We start from the raw sequence: 20,093 nt of genomic DNA on the forward strand, positions 1-20,093 counted from the left end.
TTGATACAAATATTTTTACTAACAGATGTGTTTTAATAGATACATATTATAGCGATAGTTTAGAAATGATCACGTTATCTTAAAAAAAGAAATAGCAAGTATAGGATGTCACTATTATGCCACAGTTATTTGTGGCTGTTGTGACACATATTAATCCTCTGTGGTTACTGCATTTATCAGAGGCGAGATTTTGATGATGCAGATATATTTATAAAATATGTATTATACATACACATATTGTATTTACTACAAAACAGTAATTTAATACAATATCTTTAAAATTATCATATTATTTTATAAAAAGAAATAGCAAGTATATGATGTCACTATTATGTCAGAGTCATTTGTGGCTCTTGTGACACATATTCATACTCTGTAGTTACTGAATTTTTCGGAGGCAAGATTTTGATCGTACAGTTATATGTATACAATATGTATTATACACACACATATTGTATTTACTACAAAACAGTAATTTTATACAATATGTTTAGAATTAAATGTTTATTAAATATGTGGAATGTTATATAATTAAAAAATCATCATGACGAATATGACAATGGAACAATATAAATTGAGTATTTAATAGATCTGTTTGGATGCGTAGTAATGCTCCATAGTTAGCGCATGCATGACGAGCAAGCAAGGATCTGCTGTGCTCTTGTTTCAATAAAAGGCAGTTTTGCAGAATCTGGAGCATGCGAGACTTTCTTGATCTCAGCCACACCTATAGTATTGGTAAAAGTCACCTGATGGGAATCTGGGCTTGTGAACAGTCTCTGCGAACTCAACCAAACTAACAGTGCTGAATTGGTTCTAATCAGCAATTAAGGCCACGTGCCCCTGACCCCCCTCTGATCCCAGAATCACAGCATGGCTCCGCTTGGAAGGGTCCCTAGACATTGTCTTGTTGCAAGCCTGCTGCCAAGGGCAGGGACACCTTGCAGCACCAGGCCACATTGCAGCAAGCCCCATGCAACCTGACCTGGAACACTGCCAGGGACTGGGCAGCCACAGCTTCCATGGGCAGCGTGGCCCAGGTTGTCACCAGCCTCAGAGGCACACTTTCTTGCACATCTCCAGCCTAACCCTGCCCTCTGTCAGTGGGAAGCCGCTGCCCCTGGTGCTGTCCCTCCAGGCCCTTGTAAGCAGCCCTAGCGCAGGCCTCTGCTGGGTTTTGTGCAGGCTCTGAGAGGCTGCAGGAAGGTGCCCCAGGAGAAGCCCTTGGAGAGCGCTGGGGGCCGGGAGTGCCACCATCAGGGCAGCAAGCAGGGCCTGGCATGGCCGTCGGGGCGGGAGGGCACAGGCTGGGCGCTGAGGCCCTGCCAGCTGGAGCTGGGAGCTCAGCTGTGCGGCCCAGCAGAGAGCCACGGGCTCTCGCGGCTCTGCATCCCTCACGGCTGAGGCAGCGGCCCAGGTGCAGCTGGCCGGGGACAGGCAGCCAGCCCCGGGCCACCCTGAGGGGCAAACTGCTCTGGGGCCAGAGTCTTTGGTGGCTGTGAGAAGCGTGGCCAGCCTGCCTTGGGCCCCTAGGGTGCTGACAAGTGTGCAGAGGAAAGTGCCAGCCCAGCAAGAAGCAACAACCAATAGCCCCCCCTGCATGGCCATAGTAATACTGGTGTCTTACGCTGGCTGTCTCTCCTTCCATGGGGAAATAGCAGAGGGGATCTCTATGAATAATAAGCACCTTTCAGAACCGATAAAGCTTCACCAGTGTTGGACGGGTATTGCACAGCTTTGGTTCTTGCAAAATTACCGGGAAAAAGGGACAGCAGGGGTAGGTAGGCCAACACAGGCACAGCTGAGAACGGAGGACAAGTTTCTGGCCCAAAATCTTTCTTCAGGTCTGACATGTATGAAATAGATTTTTTTTCAGAGAGTAATTAGATAGGTAGGAAAAGGTAGGATGAGAGAAAGAATTAAAAAACGCTGTAACTTTGCATAGAAAACAATCTCTTAACAGGGCTTCTTAGGAGTGTAAGAGGCTGGGCCTTTCACTCCTTTTTTTGTTCTCTCTATCTCATTGTCTCTCTTTTGGTCATATCTGCATGTCCTTTTGTTCTGCTGATTGTCTTTCCATACTGTTTCTGCCTACTCTCACCTTTCACAATTTCTTTAGTATTACAAGTCCTAGCAAGGAGTTATATTAATCAATTCTGCTACAATATAGAACCTTCCCATTGTTCAATTTTTTGAATTAATTAATTGAATCAATTAAACATCTGAATTAATTAATTCATCTCTTGTATAGAAACCTCTCACTTTTTAATTTTTTTGTTAGGAACAACAAAGCAATGCAATAATGTAACCAAATCCTGATTGTAGAAGTTGACTGGAAACTGCTAGAAGCGTGCCGTGGGAAGAAACAGTTTTAATTTACAATGTGAAATAGCAGACTGTATTCCACTAAATCACCGCAGTAATGCAACAGGTGTAAATAAGTAGCTGGAAACTGCTTAGGTTACAGAACAAACTGGCTTTGCAATATCCCCGAACATAATGCCTTACTCACCTCAGGCAGGGAACGCATACAATAAATATCAAAGCAGGTAGGATGCACTAAGGAACAGCAGCAGAACACACTCTGATGTCATTGATGCACTCATCATTTAATTTCAGATGAATCAAAGCCGTGAGCCAAGGCTTAGGTTCATGTAATCCAGCACTGCTAACACACACACACTTGACAAACACCAGAGCCGAAGTGCTGAGCTTTGGGACATTGTTGGACAGCTTGTTTAAATAAACTGCAACAGGGACAACAGCTTACACAGAACAATGGAGAAGGATAAATCTGGAATGAAGAAGATGAGATAAAGACAGCAGTGGTTAAATTAAATGCTAATATCACTGTGTGAAATGAGATGGCCAGATTACATTCAGAACTTTCTTTAGGTTTTGCTGGACAGACACTGTTGGGCTTTTTTTCAATTTTGACTGCACAAGAGTGGTTTTATGGTGTTCCTTGTCCTGAAAAAAGAATAAATAAAGGAATAATAAATCACCACAGAAGAGAGTAGATCTGGGCAGCAAGCTCAGGTGTGGTCGGGATCTTTCCGAGTCAGGCGCTGCCCTGCCACCGTCCCCTCCTCTCCGCCATTCGCAGCGCCTCCCGCCATCGCCCCCTGCCGCTCCCCGCCGGCGCCGCAGCCATGGCGGCCCCCACGGCGCCCGCCTGAGCCCGACGCGACCGCGCTGCCGTGAGTGAGGGCGGGCGGCCGAGGCCGGGGCTCGGCCAGGGCGTCCCGGCCGCCGCTCCCGTCCGCACCGCCGCACCCGAGCGAGCCTCGCCGCCCCTCCCGGCGGGCTCGGGCCGGCGCAGAATGGCCCCGGGGGGCGGAAAGAGGCGCGGGAGGGGGTTGGTACCGGGGGAGTCCCGGGCACGGCAGCTCCGCGGCGGCTGCGGGAGCGGCGGGGCCAGACCGGGGCGCGGAGCGGTGGGGCCGCGGTGGGGGCAGCAGTGCCGTGAGGCGGGCGGGGCTCGCTCACTGCCCCGAGAGCCTCGGCACGCTTCCTCTCGGCCCTGTTAGTGGTACGTGTACTTAAGATACTTCTCAGCCGCCGTCGGGAGAGGAGTGCGAGGCAAATTTGTCTAGGAAGCTACAAAGAAAACCTGATACGCAGAGAGCAATCAGAGCTGCGGCAGGAAAGATCTCTTGTTGCTTAAACAGGCACAGGCACGCGGTGCCCTGTATTGTGGGGAACTCGCTGACTGGAGCACATCCCGGAGAAATGTGGCGAGGGTAGGGCGATTTCCACATAAAGCAAGTTGTTTGCAGTGACTCATCCACGTAGTAAGGAATCAGATTTACTTTGTTATTCAGGTACAGCTGGTGAAGCAGTTGGGTTGTCTTGAACAGGTCTAATGTTCAAACACTGCAAAGGAAAGGGATTATTATGCTTCTCTATAAAGATTGGAACTTCCCTGTTCAAGTCTGCTCTGATCACTGAAGCAAATATCATTTCCCCTGTCCCTTCTTATCGGGGACGCTGGTTGCTCCCGTTTTCCAGCCTAGTTGGTTTCTTTCTGCTCATTCACATGAACTCTAAGTGCAAGAAGAGAGCATGTAACTCGAAGAGTGGTCTGGGTTGCTTTTAGAGACATTTTTTTATGAATTGAAGTGTTGAAACAAATTTCAAAAATTCCTAGTAGAGATTCAAAGGCTGGAGTAATAGCGGGCTGCGGCAGCAAGGTGGCCCTGTTCCACCGCACAGCTGTACATCGTGCTGTACCTCTTGCATCCGGTTTAGGGATCAGCTGGCTTTTTGAAAGTTGGTTGTTCCAGTGTTATCAATGCTTTCTAGACATGGCTAGCACTGCAGCTGCACAGCCCAGCAGCAGGACGGGATAAGTGGCATGAGCACCTCCATTCCAGCAGCAACTCCTCAGACCTGTACTTAAATCCAGTGTTAAACTGCAGCTACTCTTTGTTTTTAGTCTAAGCTTTGACTCAAATTTGAACAGTAAACCGGTGTTTCATATCATGCAGTGGCCCGTGTCAAGGGTTCTCAAACTTGACTGGGGGTGTGGTAGAGAAAGATGACTGCACGTTGAAAGATAACAAAATGCTGCCTTTCTTCCTTGAGATCCTTGTGCTATTCAAGACTTGGCAAAAATTGCTGCCCTTGCTGTCTCAATTATTTAACTGCTGAAATAGCCCAGATCAGCCAAATTCCATTAAACACAAAGTGCAAAGGAAAGTTATCTTAAACAAGCAATGTACCAATTGTAAAGTTGTTGCATTTATTCCCCAAGGAAGAAAGTATTCTTATCAAGAGGGGGGTGAAGAGGTTAGCCGAACTTAATGTGTCATTTTTTTATTAGATGAGCTTTAACTTAGACTACTGTAAATTGAATGAAAAAACATGGAGAAGGGAGATAAGGAGCTTTTGGGATTAAAAATAAAAATAAACCCCAAAGCCTTCATTAGTATCTTACAGCTTTTTCTAAGTAGTGCTTCGCTGTTGCATTTCTGAAATTAATGAAGTGTGCATGGATTATTGCTGAATGTATTTTACTTCAAAGCTGGTTATTCCCCAGAAGTCAGAGGCTTTGAGTGTCTGTTAACACAGTATTTTCCAGGCCACTTTTCTAATACAAACTTCTGGGTTTTGACTCAATGCCAGAGGAGCAAAATAACATCCTTACCTTTGCAGCTGTGACCACAATATAAGATCAAGCAGGAAGAAGAGCTGATGCTGGGGGTTGTTTTCACTACACTTAAGACACCTTGAGAGTTGGAGCTCACACAAAGAGATGGGCCCATTCACACCCTCCCTAAGCAGTGTGGCTGTTAGGGCACTTGGCCTTTCTTCTGTATCTTTAGACAGCACTCCTGACTGCATCTTGTCTGTTAAGCAGCCCAGCTCCCCCTGCGTGAGCATTGCTGTTGCACAGCAGCTTTTGCTCCATGTGCCTGTGCTGCCTTACCCAGGCTGCAGGACAGCCCTCAGAGCAGCTCTGAGGTTAGTTTGGTAGCAGCCTAGCTTGTGGTTCTGGGAATTAGGAGGAGGCTCTAGGCTTTGGACAACTTTTATGTGTAGATCTCCCTGCTTGTCCAACTAAAACACAAGTCAACAAGTGATGTGTGTGAACACCTACCTTGAAAATCTCGCATATACAAGCAAGTGGGAGGGTAGAGGGGGAAAGAAAGGCACTGGCTGGATTTTTCTATTTCTCTGTGCTGATGTTAGTGACTAAGTCTACAGTTTTGAGCTGTGATTTTGCGTAACTGAGGAGGATGCAGAAAAGGACTATGTTATGTCTCAGATTCTGGGAGGAGCAGTTACATGACCATCAGGCTAGTGTGGGAGCTAACCCTTTGAAAATGCAGTTTTACTTTTTTCTGCTCAGCATATTGTAAGGAATAGAAAGTTCTTGAGAGTATACTTCTGAAAAGCAACCTGATACACAAGAATATTGGAACATGTTAGTAAAATTTCAAGTTATCAGTTCAGCATAGTTCAGGCTGTGAGCCTGTTGCGAGCAATTTGAAAAAGCATCACCAGGTATTTTATTGTTTGTCTTTTAGCATGTTATGAGGGTCCTTCCTGGTATTAGAATGTCATAAGTGACAGAATCCTTTCATCTGCTGTGGTGCAGTGGTGGTTTTTTTAACAACTGCACAGCAGTAATAGCAGCTGAATTTAACCACCCAAACCCCCTTCCCCCAGGGCAGAGTAATTTGCTTTTCTTGATGTTTAAGTGTTTTCACTAAGTGTTTGCATAGCATACCACCAGCTAAAATACATAGTCCCTATTTCCAGAGCTCTCTGAGAGTACTCTGCATATCTTCAGTACACAGCAGATAATAGGGGCTTTGCCCTGCCTTTCTTACCCCTCCCTTCACCAAATAAAAAGTCAATTTGATCACTACACTAAACATAGTAAGCTCAATTATCCATTACTTCAAAATGTATTCTGCCATCATATTAGACCTCTTATAGATCAAACTGGAGGCAAGTGAAGAGGGAATGTTTTCTTTTTTCCTATCTGTAGCTGTATCTGCTTTGAAGATTGGCTTTGTAAGCTTCTCCCATTAACTAACAAAGAGATAGAAATCTTCCACATCCCTGTGTGCCTTCTCCAGATGTGGATTAAGTTCATTAATGGCTACAGTAATCTCCCAGACTGTCTAACAGGTGTTGATCTGTGCGCCAGCACTAGTGCAGATTCTCACTTTGATGGTGTTAAATAAATGAGAGCCAAGAGCGTGGGTTTGAAGCAGATTATCTCCATGTACTGCACTTTGATTTGAACATGAAGTTTTCAGATGGATCACAAGAGGCTGCACCACCAGTGAATGCTCAACCCTCTCTGCAACGCAATGGTGGTAAAGTCCTTGAGGCCAGGCAAGACCTAAACCAACCACACACACAGAACCCATAGTGGGAACATGGCCCTCAGCATCAGATATTTTCATTTGCAGACTCATGCTTATTCCTGATACAGACATAGCCAGCAATAATTTTAGGAATCCGGTCTAGCATTAAATTAATTAAAATTGACATCTTGAACTCCTCCAGAAGGAAAACACATAAGAAATAGGAATATCCTTAAGGAAATTTGATCCAACAGAAGTCTGAAGCAATCCTAAAAGGTCTCACACCACTCCTTTTCAGTCTTTAGAAGGCTACAGGAGCCTCTACAACTGGTTGCATGGTATTGGTGAACACCAGAAACCAAAGGTGTAAACACAGGGTGATACACCAAGATCCAGGCTGACCGAAAAGACATAGTCATTGAACAACATTAATTTTGGTGTAAGATGAGGGATCCATCACCTGAGGCTGGGAAATGTATGTAGGGCACCTGGGAGGCAAGCTAAAATAAAAAGATACTCGGAGTACAGAGGTTTTTATGGATACAGATAGTTCAGTTTAGCAGGTTATAAGTAAGTAGAAAGAATGCAAGTCTTGCCAGAGATAAAAATAAGTAGATTTGTCCTGTCATGGCAGAAGAGAACCATGAAAGAAGTTTTAACATTAAAACCAGGCACAGAAACAAAAGTTAAAAGGTTAGAGAACTGCAAAAACCTGCTCTGGAAAACATGTGAGATAAGAGTGATTAGGATTCATTTGAGAAGCTTAGAGGAAATTCAGATACTTTCCATGCAGGTGTGGTTTTAATAGCGATTGCTGCTGGGCTGCTATTCAGCCTGCTGGGAGAAGTGTAAGCCAGTAGGGGAAGGACAGACCTTGCCAGGTAAAGAGTCAAGGATAATTTAGATGGACACACAGTGAGGAAAACAAGCCATTAAATACCTTATTTAACAGGATGGTGGTTTTTGCTGAGGTCTAAAAATGAGGAACACAGTTATCTTGAAAATCCTTCATGTCTTGTCAGCAGAATACAGACATCACTAAGTTCTTATGTATAGCCTTGCTTACTCTGATTTCTGGTATAATTTTCTTCTGTCTCCTCCACAAAATTAAAACCTCTTCAAAATACATAGTTAGCATCCCTTCAGTGGCCTTGGTGGTACTGGTTGTCCAGTAAGTATCTTATTAATGAGCATTCTGAGGAAGGAGACACAGCCTACCTACAAGCACTGTCTTTGCATTACTTATCATACATTTAACTTCTAGTCAATAAAATATTTAGGCTTGAATTTTTGCCTTGGCACCTTAATACCATCTCTCCTTAGGAATCTGAGAGCAGCAACATGATGTAGTTCATACACCAGCACATTTTGACTACTGAGTTTAGATGAAAGAATGATGTTGCTTATTCTACTAGGACTAGAAAGCAACTATCAGCACTTAGAACTACAATGTGAGCTGCATGTGAGTTATTAGAGCTGCAGCTATCTAGCTTAATCCTGGCATCCAGGAACATTTCCTTGGATTTTACTGGACAGATGCATTTGTGGACGCAGCTGTACAAGCACTGAGAGAGAAAACTACAAGCCTACGTGCTTCAGAGCCTGCACAACAGTTAAAAACATATAGCATGCTAGCACAAGTGAAAGGGAGAGCTGCCATGTGCAACTTGATCATTACATTTGGTCTAGCAGTTGCATAGGCACAAAACTGCTCTACAAGTGCTGTAGTACAACATTTCTACATGTATCATGGTTAGACAGCCCATCTTAACAGTGCTTTAGAATAAATAGCACTTTTAAGATTTCCTGTGCTGAATAGGGGTGCATTAAGAAGATGGAAGCCATCACACACCACTTGGAAAAGGGTAATTAATAGCTTACCAAGATCCCCATATACACCACATAACAGTCTTCAATCCTTGTCAAATGAAAATATATCAAAATTTGAAGCCTAGAACATTTTCACTTAGTTGCCTACCTAAAGTAGCTGTAGGCTTCTGCCTTAAAATTACTTTTCTTAATACTAGAAGCTCACAAGTATCTTTTCTCAAATTTTTGTGCCTCTCCCTTGCTACTCCTTTTAACCTTTCTTCTTTGAGTCTCACAGGTGTAAAGCTTTCAGTTGAATTAACTCTGCCTTATCCACAAGTGGTGAGGAACTTGTTTACCTGAATATTAATCTTGTTAGGTGTGAAGGACTAATGCTTAAAAAAAAATAAGTTGCCTGAATTTCTGTTACTTTGTGAGTTTTGGAATTTGTTTGTTTTGTTTTTCCAATCAAAATTCCACAGGCTTCTGAGTAAGTGAGTTACCTCCAGGGGTATACTGTTAAACACAGGATGTTTGCTTCCCACATTTATTACAAAATTTACAGTAATCTCTGCAGAGCTTCTATTTAATTGGAGTTCTGCCATGAGCTTAGAAAGGTAGCTCAAGTCCAAGTTCATTAACAGTATGGAAAGGTTTACTCCAAGTGTAGGATGTAGTAGAAAGATTAAAAGCTGAGCAGTTGCCTTTACATGGTGAGCATGCCTGAGCTTGATGAGATTATTTCCTGAACCTAAACTATAAACAAGGAACCAAGAAAAGTTGCAAACTTGCATATGAAATGCATCTTTTGGAAACTATGACAAAAACTTAACAATCTTCACCTCACTGAAGTCAGTGAAAAGTTTTCTGTGTACTTGACTGGAGCCAGGATTTTGCTGTAGGCACTTACACTTCAGTTTTGCAGGAATTAATGCACATCACACAGTAAATACCGCTGAAAAAAATGTTTTAGCTCTTCTCCTTCCCAGTTCTCCCTTTTTCTTTAGGCTGAGTTTTAAATAGCTTTCCTAAACCTTTTCCATCTCCATTTCCCTTTTTAAATCAGAACCTGAATAGATATCCTTTCAGCATTCTGCTTGAGCAACACCAATGGCATCACTTTTACACTGTATTAATCGTTACACACAATAGTATGATGTCTTCCATCAGAATGGCAAAACAGTTAATATATATTAAGTACTGTGTCTCTGTGAGGCATGTAAAGAATTAATTTTGTAAGCCAATGCCATTTAAAGGAGAGAGAAAGGTGGATTCTCATCTTAGTGAATAGCCTCTTACTTGTTTACAGTTATTTTCCTCCTGGGTGTGTAGACCTGAAGTGAGTTCCTTATTAAGCTTTTGTAATGGCATCAGTAACACCCACATTTGTGAAACTGAAATTCAACACATCTCTTCTATTTCCATTACATGAAAGCATGTCCTCTCAAATTCACTGTCAAATGTAATTTTGGTAAATCAAGTCAGTAGAGAAGACAGGGAAAGTATTTGAGACTTAAGCTGCAGCCCTGCCTTCACTTCATTAGAACAGGTGTTCCTAAACTTTTGGTGTCCTATGTTTGCTTTTGTGCAGGTAGCAAAGGACTTCCTAGATGCTACAGGCTTCCTTTTCCCAGGCACATTTACTCTTTGCACCTGGAAATAATATTTAGGCAGATTTTCAGAGCTTCATAAATTTGTCTGGGTTTTTCAGATATGTGGTAGCTGTAGAGAGTAGACTCTTTTGGGCTGGTTGCTGCATGCCTGGGAAGTCTGGATGTCAGCACTGCAAGCACACACAGCAGTTACAGGACATGAAGCCCCTCACAGGAGCAGAGCTGTGTGCGTGCTGTGCTGTCTGGCCGTGCATATGAAGTACAACTCATCAGAAACAGCAGACTTGATGTAGTCAGTCTACATGGGCTGTGCAGTCAGGCCCATTCTTTCATGGGGAACTACATAGTTATTTGTGTATGGATTATACGTCTCCTGTTCCTGTGAATTGCAGCTGCTGCCTATATACACGGTTTTTCTTACCCATGAAATCCTCTGCAGACCTATGGGATTTCTACCATTCTAGTTTGCACCCTGATATACACACTCCTCCAAAGGACAGGACCCTTACTTGTTCTACCTCTCCTGTCAATTCACCCTTCTCTTCTAATAGCAAGTCCTTGCAATGAGACAGTTTTTCCATGATACACCCTCAGACAATTTCAGTTTGCACAGAAGAGAGACATGGCAGTCCCCAGTCCTTTTTCTCTCCTCAGGAGTCTTAGGTCTTGGTAATTCTGCTGCTTACCATGCCCTGGTTCTGACGTGTTGGATCTCTCCCTTAGCCACTTTGACCTATTAGCCTGGAAGAAAAACAGCAGGAAGGTGGGTAGGTTTCTCCGGCATAGTGAGGTAAATGGCTGAGTAAATGACAGGAGGTAGAGGATCAGCAAATTTGCCAATGACACCAAGCTGTGAGGTGTGGAGGGAAGCGATGACACTTGGCATGCTCGAGAGTTAAGCCTGTGTGAACCGCATGAAGTCCAACATGGCCAAGTGCAAGGTGCTGCAGATAGGTTGGAGCAATCCCAAGCACAAATAGGCTGAGCAGAAAATGGATGGAGAGCAGCCCTGAGGAGAAGGAGTTGGGGGTGTTGGTTGACAAGAAGTTTGACATGACTCAATGTGCACTTGCAGCCCAAAGATCCAGTCATGTCCTGGGCTGCATCCAAAGCAGCGTAGCCAGCAGGACCAGGGAGGGGATTCTGCCTCTCTGCGCTGTTCTCATGAGACCCTCTGTAAAATGCTATGTTCAACATAAGAAGGACATGGACCTGTTTGAACAAATCCAGAGGAGGGCGATAAAGATCCTCAGAGGGCTGAAGAGGTATCCTCCTGTGGTGACAGGCTGACAGAGTTGGAGATGTTCTGCCTAGAGAAGAGAAAACTCCAGGGAGACCTTCGAGCAGCTTTCCTGTACCTGAAGGGGACCTTTAAAAAGCTGGAGAGGGACTTTTGACAAGGGCTTGTGATGATAGGACAAAGGGGGATGGTTTTTAAACTGAGAGTAGGTTTACATAAGATATCAATTTTTTAACATCCTCACATAAGAATGTGAGGATGTTAAAAAATTGGAACAGGTTGTCCAGAGAGATGCCCAATCCCTAAAAGTATTCAAGCACAGATTGGATGGGGCTTCAGTATCTTGATCTAATGGGTAGCATCGCTGGCCATGGTAGGGGGTTTGGAACTAGGTGATCTTTGAAATCCCTTCCAACCCAAATGATTTCTGTGATTGTATGATCAGGGGAGTACTGAGATGTTGCAACTGCAGCTGAGAGAATGACAAAGAGATTGAGAGACCTGACCTTTCACTTTTTCAAGTGACTTGATAAATCAACTTAGCTGCCTGTGAAGTGGTAATTTGTTTTCTTTCTTTTATAGAACAGAGGTCTATTGCCTCTTTTTTTCTTCTCCTTGGAAATGTCATTCAGTCTGGGAAAATTTAGGTGGATTCAGTTTTTCATCATGCCACCACATTAGAATAATGTATTTGGAAGGGTTATCAAGGATTTTCTACATTGCTTTCCTACAGGCATTTGCATAGAAACTTTCTTCCATATGTTTCAGTGGCCTCACACCAGTTGCGTTGTTTTTCACTGCTATTCATATGTTGGAAGCTAAAACCATTGCTATAATTGTATTCATAAACCTTTATGATTTTTAATCATGCTTATTCTGATTCTGTGTTATCCTCAAAAATACTTTGAATCCATTACCTTGCTCTGTTGAATTAATTTCAGAATTTTACCTAAAGCTAAATATACCTCCCATGTTGTGTGGAAACTGCTTTGAAATTAAACAAACATTGAGAAGCTTCTGTTGGCTGCCTCAGTGCCAAGCACATGAAATATTCCTCCCACCGCTCTGGAAAATGAAGAACTAAAGAAATAATTTTCTTTTTTCCCCTACTTCCAGCTAGATTTGAATTGGAAGAACATAAAATCACACCATTATTAAATTCTGATTTTTCTTTTAGTATTGTTTGAGAAATGATGGAAGACTTCAGTGCATTAATAAAGCAGTTTAGACACTCGTCTGCCACAGTGGTAGAGCTCAGAAGATCAAAAGAACATTCTCATCTGCCTCACACACACACACACACACACACACACACACACACAGTGTTTGTTCATTAATGGCATACTTTTAGCGTAGGTTATAACTGTACACATTTTACAACAAAGCATTGCCATGAAGTCCCCTGACCCTAGGGAACAGAAGGAACAGAAAAAAAAGTGGTTGATTAAAGCATTCTCAGCAGCTTACACTGACATATCTTACTGTGAACTTAGAAAGGGTGGGAAGAATAACTGCTCACCACCATCTTTATTTGATGGTATTGTTCAGAATAAATCCCCCACTAGTAGAATAATCCCTGATAAGAGGCATCCTAGCTTTCAGAAATCACACTCTCAAAGCGTACACAGTCAGGGGATGTTGTAGTATCAGTGCTCCATAAAATATGCACAAATTTGTTTGGGGTTGCCCATCTGTTTTGGTGACAGAAAGTGAAGGTCTAGATATGTGTGTCTTAAACCAAATATGACCCATTTTAGGTTCTGAAGTAAAAGAGAGTTTGTCCTTCCTTGACAGAGACAAGATCCATTGTGTTTTTCGTGATACTCATTTCATAGGGTGTCTAAAGACCCAAACTTAACTGAAAAGCAAAAAAGCCCATGGTGGGAGGGGAGGGGTTGGAACTAGATAACCTTTAAGGTCTCTTCCAATGCAGACCATTCCATTATTCTATGATTTGCTTACTGGTTTTACAATTTCAGAAAATAAATTTTCTCACCTCTTGTTTAGGAAAATCCCAGTGGCAATGAGGTTAACTGGGTGGATTCCAGATCACACTCAGTCCTTGCATGGTAGCATTGATTTAGTGGCAGAGCACCAGAAATGAATCTGTCCCTTTCTCTCCATGAAAGTGAAAGTGTGTTAGGCAGAGTAATGTGCCTTTGGATCATACACATCTAATCCTCTTTATATTTTGCTGACTGTAACCTGCTTAGTCTTACATGAAATGTATTTGTCGTCTTTTCCTGAGCCCGATCCAAAGCCTGTTGAAGTCAGTGGAAAGAGTCCAGATATTTTTTCAGTAGTTTTGGAACTGACTCTATATGAACAGCTGGTCTAGCACTGAGTCTTGTAGTTGAAAGACAAGGAAAATAAGCAGCACCAAACCACATTGGACTCAATGCTGTATTAAATATATAAATGAAAGTAATGTGAAACTTGTAAAACCAGACTGGACAAAATGCTATGAAACATGCTGCAGGGAACAGTCTAGTGCTAGCAGGGGAATAAGTTAGCTATTTAATGATTTCTTTTCCATAGCTTTTACTTTTCCACATATTCTGTAATGTAACAGTACGTTTTTTCTCCTTGGGCAAATAGCTGTCAGACAGCAGCACTGGGATGAGAATATATGTAGAGTTTGCTTTTATGTTACATTACAAAAGAAAAATGAATACCTTGTGTTATTCCAAGTATAAAATTACAGGTGTCAAATAATTTGGTGCTTTAAATCCTGTGCCAGAAAAGTAATCCAGTAAAAATATCTATGTCCTGTCAAAGCTGAGCAGTTAGTATTGTTATGACAGTTTCTTGCATGGCTCCAATAGTGTAAGATGGCAAAAACAAGTGTAAGAGATCAGCAAGAAACTTGCCTGGAATCACTCAGAGCATAGAAAGACAGGAGGATGGAAATGAGGTAAACCTAATGACCCAAAGTGAGAATCTGCCTGGTCTGATTTACAGTTGGTTTGTACTTTAAAAATGCTATTAAAGAAAAGCTGGTTGACATCTTAGGGGCTGATTCTTACCCAGAGATCCCAAAGAATTAAATTAGAGAGTAATTTGTGCTGGGTTCTGGGTAAGTATGTGGTTGATCCTCTGTCCTAAGAATGTACCATTTAAAAAGCAGAAGAATATTTAGCTGGAAAGATTGAAGAATTTTATCATCTCCACATTACAGGTGGGAGTGTAAAACAGGGGTGAAGAAGTTTGGGCTGGGTTAAACTGTCAGGGTCTGAGTTGTCTGTGGCAGTGAAGCCCTAAGTTCTGTCAAGTGCTTTGCAAACAAGGCCATCCATACCTAACTGTGGTATGGATGTGAAGTTGTGAATGAATGTATGTGGTGAATTTTCCTGGGGACCTGAAGTAAAATAGGAGATACAGGAACAGGTCATAGCAGACCTATGGGTTTTGGTATGTGAATTTCTCCTCAAAAGATTGTGAAGAGCCAGATACACTTTATGCAGCTTCTGGAATTTAGGTTAATAATTTTGTTGTCCATTCCACAACAGCCAGGACAGAAGAAAATTTATATAGTAGATTATGTCTACTAGGGGGCAGAAGAATCACTGCCTTTAATACTGTTTTTCAGGTCTTCAGAGTTACAGCGAAACCTGGACAGAGACAGCCTGATTTGCTAAATTGGGAACATATACTCCTTCAGTCAGTATGGATGTTATAAAGCTAATTTAAGGACATAGCAGCTGACAAGTGAATCTTCAATCCCTGACAAATCCCTTAAGTTTATGACCAGTGTGAAGTAGTTCATATAGAAAATAAATTTTTACTCCTGAATTCACATGTTTCCAGATTAGATGTGTTTATTTTCATGGTAATAATCAGAACACATTTTACTTAATATTTTTGGGATTAATTTTTTCTGCTTTATAAGTCACTCCCCAAATCCCAGCTCTCTTCCCATTCTTCTTGAAAACCATGGGAGTCATATTAGTTGTCCACACTGGTATTTCAAGTAGGTGGCATGAAGGGTGTGTCAGGCTGCATAGCATGCTGCTGAACAGCAGACCAATTCCTGGTGCTTAGAGGCTGCAGTTGTGCTGAAAGGTCAGAAACACCAAGGACATATAGTGTACCAATATTTGCCTGTCCTGAGATAGTGAGGAACAGTCAAACATGTTGATTTACAGAAAAACTTTTTTTTTTGGTTCCTTTTTTTAAAATTTGCAAACCACATGCTCTTGCTGAATATAAATATCTCATGCTGCAATGATTAAATCCATTTTAGGTTTGTTTCCATTAATCTGTGAAAAGACTGTGCCAAAACCCAGAATCAGCTATGAAGTTGATAAATCATGTTTTTTTTTTTAAATTTCTGAAAAAAATCAGCAGTAGGTTGTCAGTTAGTACATCAAAGGATGCATCTAGTGTACCTCGGTATGCTGTAACATGAGCTATTTGTTCAAAAGTTAGCTCTGGTTAACTAACATGACTATTCATTCTAAAATAAGCACTCAGGCAGTGTTTGCTCCCAGGCAAATACTTGTTCTGCTACAGTTCTTTCTCAGCTCAGCTGCCTCCAATCCCCTTTGCAAGTGCCGAAGTTGTAAGCCTTTGTAGTCATGAGAGTTAATTACTACTCATTTTGTTCACTTTTCTGCATGGCCAAAAGCTTTTATGTCTTTTACATGATTTGGGAGTGGAAAGACTTGCCTGCATTAAGGGACTGTTTCTTATGCAATATGTGATTAATAGTTGCCAAGAAGTGGTCTGCCACATGTGTGCTGGCAGGTTGGTGGCTGTGCAGCTGCGCTGCTAATTACATGGCTGGGCTGGGTAAGCACAGTGCATCTGATGATGGAGATAGGCTCCAGGGCCCTGCAGGAGATGGAGGTTAGGTAAACTGGGCCACCTGGGTTGTGGTGGCTAGATGTGGCATCTGGGGACAGATGAGATGGATCTGCCGGGGTTGAAGCCTGGACATGTGGAGAGAATACCTAGCAGCTATGATATGGGGCAGTCATAAAGGAGCAGAGGAAGAAGTGAATAGCAGGCTAAAGCAATTCATATGGCAGTCAGCTGTACACAGCGTGGCCCTTTGGTATTGGACTGGACTCCCTTAGTTTTGGGAGTGTTTGTGTAGTAAGAGAGGAGCATGTATTATTGTTTAGCTTTCATATCAGTCCAAGAAAACTAGGTTTATCTCCCAGCTCAAAAGCATTGTCTTTACAGAAATGGATATTCAAACACAGTGCTCTTTAGAGGTTGTGACCTGCAGTAGCAGGAAGCTCAGGAGAGACTGTATACTTTTAGTATCTCTAAGCTCTGGAGCTTTTTCCTTGAATTATGTTTTTCCTTTTCAGTTAAATAAACCATAGCAAAAAACCTTTCACTCAGTGCTAAGATATTCTCAAGTGCTCTTGTTTCCAAGGGTAACTTTACTGGGGGCAGCAATGCAGTCTCAGAACAGAGCTCTTATGTGTTCCAGTTACAGAATTACTTCCCGTGCTGCTGACAGCTTGATTTGTGAAAGAAAAAAGATCAGGAAAACAAAACCCACAGCCTGTGCAAGAGAGAAAAACACAGACTTGCTGTGCTTTAGGGAAAGTGTCAGACACAAACATTTCAAAGGAGGAAAGCTTCTAGTCTTCATGTACATGATAAAAATCCTTTTATAAGGGTAAGTCACATAACTGTAACTATTTTTAAGGTTTAAATGTTTCCTGTTTAATACCTATGGGATAGGTCTGTGCAGCTAGCTGGAGGCCAATTTTAACCTTGGACCATTGAAATCTGTTGACCTGTGGTTTGGTACAGAGCTGGCCATTGTTGTTTTTTTTCCCGCTTTGAAATAAGGGATATTGGGGAAACCTCTAGTACTGCCACCACCCAAAACAAAAAAAATCCACATATCTGACTGTGCAGTCGACATGCTTTACTTAGCTGTCAAGTGTTGCAAAGTAGCCAGATACTGAAAATGCTGCTAATTGAGCAGATACCAGACTTAGAAACTCATCATTATGTGTTTATACTGAATCTGGTAGATACTAAGAGGACTTTAGGCGCATGTATAATTCCAGAGCTGTTTAGTTCTGGTTTAAGACTAAGCAGTAGTTGTAGAAAAAGAAGACTGAAGTGTTCTGCTGTTGAGCAAGCAATTTTATTTGTAAAGCAAAATCTCAGGCTCATGATTCAGAAATCTGGTACAATGCTGAAGGAAGCTGTGTCTTGATTTGCAGCTTATAAAAACAGAATTTTGCTAATAAATGTGTTCTTCAGAATTACAGACCAGCAGATTCTTAAATGTGGAGATCATGGCTTAGACAGTAGCCTCCTATGATTACTGCGTCCTGTGTTTTTATGATAGCTGAGACAGCTTCTTCCTGGCTATTTAGTTATGTCACCATTAAATGGAGAAAAGGAATTGAGATGACCTAGTCTGGAAGGGGTAAAGCAAACAGCAAAGCACTGCCATTGGTGAAACAAACTTGCTTTAAGCACATTCTCTAGTTAATCTGGGTCATCAATCATCAATCATCATTTGTTCTTTTCTTCCTCCTCTGTCTTTCCCTGAGCTGTATTATAAAGCAGTGCTGTGACTGGAATCAGGGGTGCCCTATATGGGTGTGGTCCTTAGAGAAGAAAGGGATGCGGACAGTGGGTAGGGACTGAGCAAAGGCATAGAGAGACAAGCAGAGCCTAGTTTGCAAGAACTGCTTGAGTCAAGTGCTGCCTCTTAAAAATAGCTCTGGAAGGACGTATCCAACCATGGATACCATGCAAGCCATGCATTAGCCCAGTAACTTCCTTGGTGCCATTCCCTGCACTGCCTGTTCTACCTCTCAAGTCTGGAGTTGCCCCTGTTTTTTCCTCCTGATGCAGGCTTTGGTCCCAGACTGTGTATTCCTCTCCCTGTTATTGCCCCATCCTCAGATGTTCACAGTTGCTCACAAGTACACAATATTTTCTAAAGTCAGCCAAACACACAGTTTTGAGGATGCACTTCTAGCATGTGCTGAGCTCAGAAATCTACCTTCACCAATTTAATTCCCTTATAAGAACATGTCAGAAATGTTTTCTTCCCTTAGCATGTCTGTATACACATGTATGTTCATCAGTGTAGCTGTGTGTTTATCCCATTATTAACAGTGAGCATTGTGTATAGACATCAGGGATGAAATGGACTGTAAAATTTCCATGCCATCTGCCCAAACAGCACACTGGCTGCAAAAGAATGCTCAGATGTTTATAAAAGCTAGACTGAATGATGATGATGATGATGATGATGTTTCTGTGTGAGGGATGATGATGATAGCTTTCACCTGGCAAACTTTTCTGAAACTCAGAAATGTTTGCTATGTCATATGCCATCTTTTCAAATTTGTGATTCCAGTTTTCTGCTCTGTTAGAGCACCATGTAGATTGAGCAAAACAAAGTTAGTGATATGACAAAATGTTTTGATCTCTTGTCCTAATTCCAGAAAGCGTTTCTCACTTCTCCATCAGAGAGAGCTGGTTGGCAGCCTGGGCTGAGGCTGCAGCAACCCTAGCTGACAGTTGACAGTAGCTATGTCATTGGTTTTGTTCTTCCATGGGACCATGGGACAAAAGCAGAACCATTAAGGTGGCAGTAGAGCTGGCAAATCTGTAGATTGAAGAATATAAAATCAGTTCTAGTATTGGTTATGCTATCATCCAAGTTCAACCAATTGCATTTATGTTGAGCAGCACTCAGAGCCTGCTGGAGCCAGTGGGAATTTTGCCATGAGCTTCCCCGAGGAGTAGGATTTTACTTATTGTTTAAATTAGTTATATCTTCATGGGAGCATATGGGAGCAAATGCAAAGATCTTGAATTGAAGAAGCCAGTAAGCAGTTTTACGCGTTTATTTTGTTACACAGGTAAAAGCTGAGACAGCAAAACCCATCTGCTAAGACTTCAACACATCTCTATAAAATCTATGTTAGGGTAAGAGTATTCTTTTCTATTTTATTTATGGCCTTGGCTGCCTGAATGAGTGCATCTGGAGCTCAGATGTCTGATGCCCTTATTGTAAATTAGTTAACTTGAAAAACTGCACGTGCTGTCAGATCCTTGCTGTGGAAATGCCAGGCTCTGTAGTGGAGGTGCTTTTGTGTGTGCATATGTTTTTTTTATGTGAAAAGGCTCTTGTATTTTCTGCATAAATACTATTCTCTGTCCCTCTTTTTTTTTTTTTTTTTTTTCTCTTCCCTCTTTTGTTACAGACTGTGGACTAGCATTGAATATTCAGGGAATGCTCCCCAGGGAGATTAGGGACACGGACAGATTTTAAACAGAGGCCTAATGCATGGACATGCAAGGACAAACATTCTAGTGGGAATACTTGTGCAAATTTCCTGCTTTGGGGTCAAAATGCATTAAACATCTGCTTGCATACTGAAGATGCTTTTAAAATCAGTACAGACCAGAAATGATAAAATTTATAAATAGAACTGGTTCTCAGTGAGAGTAGAAGTACTTTGGTGATGCCTTTCGTTATAAATCATACAACAGTATATAGCAGTCCTAGAGAGAACTGCATCTGTAAATCCCTTTCTGCAGGGCTCAGAATCTCAGATTGTGCTGAAACTTATTTCAGGTAGGATTTGTTCTTATCCTTCCATGTCCTGG

At 42.1% G+C, this 20,093-nt stretch overlaps 1 protein-coding gene and 1 long non-coding RNA gene across 8 annotated transcripts in view; one reads left to right on the forward strand and one right to left on the reverse strand.

Moving 5' to 3' along the window:
- Window positions 1–2,243: 2,243 nt before the first annotated feature.
- LOC146768247 (uncharacterized) lies at window positions 2,244–11,737 on the reverse strand. Its single transcript, XR_014952316.1, has 2 exons — window positions 5,150–11,737; window positions 2,244–3,876 (listed from the first exon to the last, which is right to left on the reverse strand). It is a non-coding gene; the product is annotated as an uncharacterized LOC146768247 (long non-coding RNA).
- Window positions 3,131–20,093, forward strand: part of COA1 (cytochrome c oxidase assembly factor 1) — a 52,388-nt gene continuing 35,425 nt past the window's right edge. For 5 of the 7 annotated variants that reach the window (XM_085570226.1, XM_031503929.3, XM_085570243.1 and 2 more), the window contains exon 1: window positions 3,131–3,200. The gene's annotated coding sequence lies outside the window, so the exon portion shown is untranslated. Of the gene's footprint in view, window positions 3,201–15,075; window positions 17,122–17,142; window positions 19,410–20,093 lie in introns of those variants that run through there. The other 2 variants (XM_085570221.1, XM_085570234.1) reach the window with 2 other exon arrangements.

This window comes from Lonchura striata, chromosome 2 (assembly GCF_050655825.1).
Source record: "Lonchura striata isolate lonStrDom1 chromosome 2, ASM5065582v1, whole genome shotgun sequence".
NCBI lineage: Eukaryota > Metazoa > Chordata > Aves > Passeriformes > Estrildidae > Lonchura > Lonchura striata.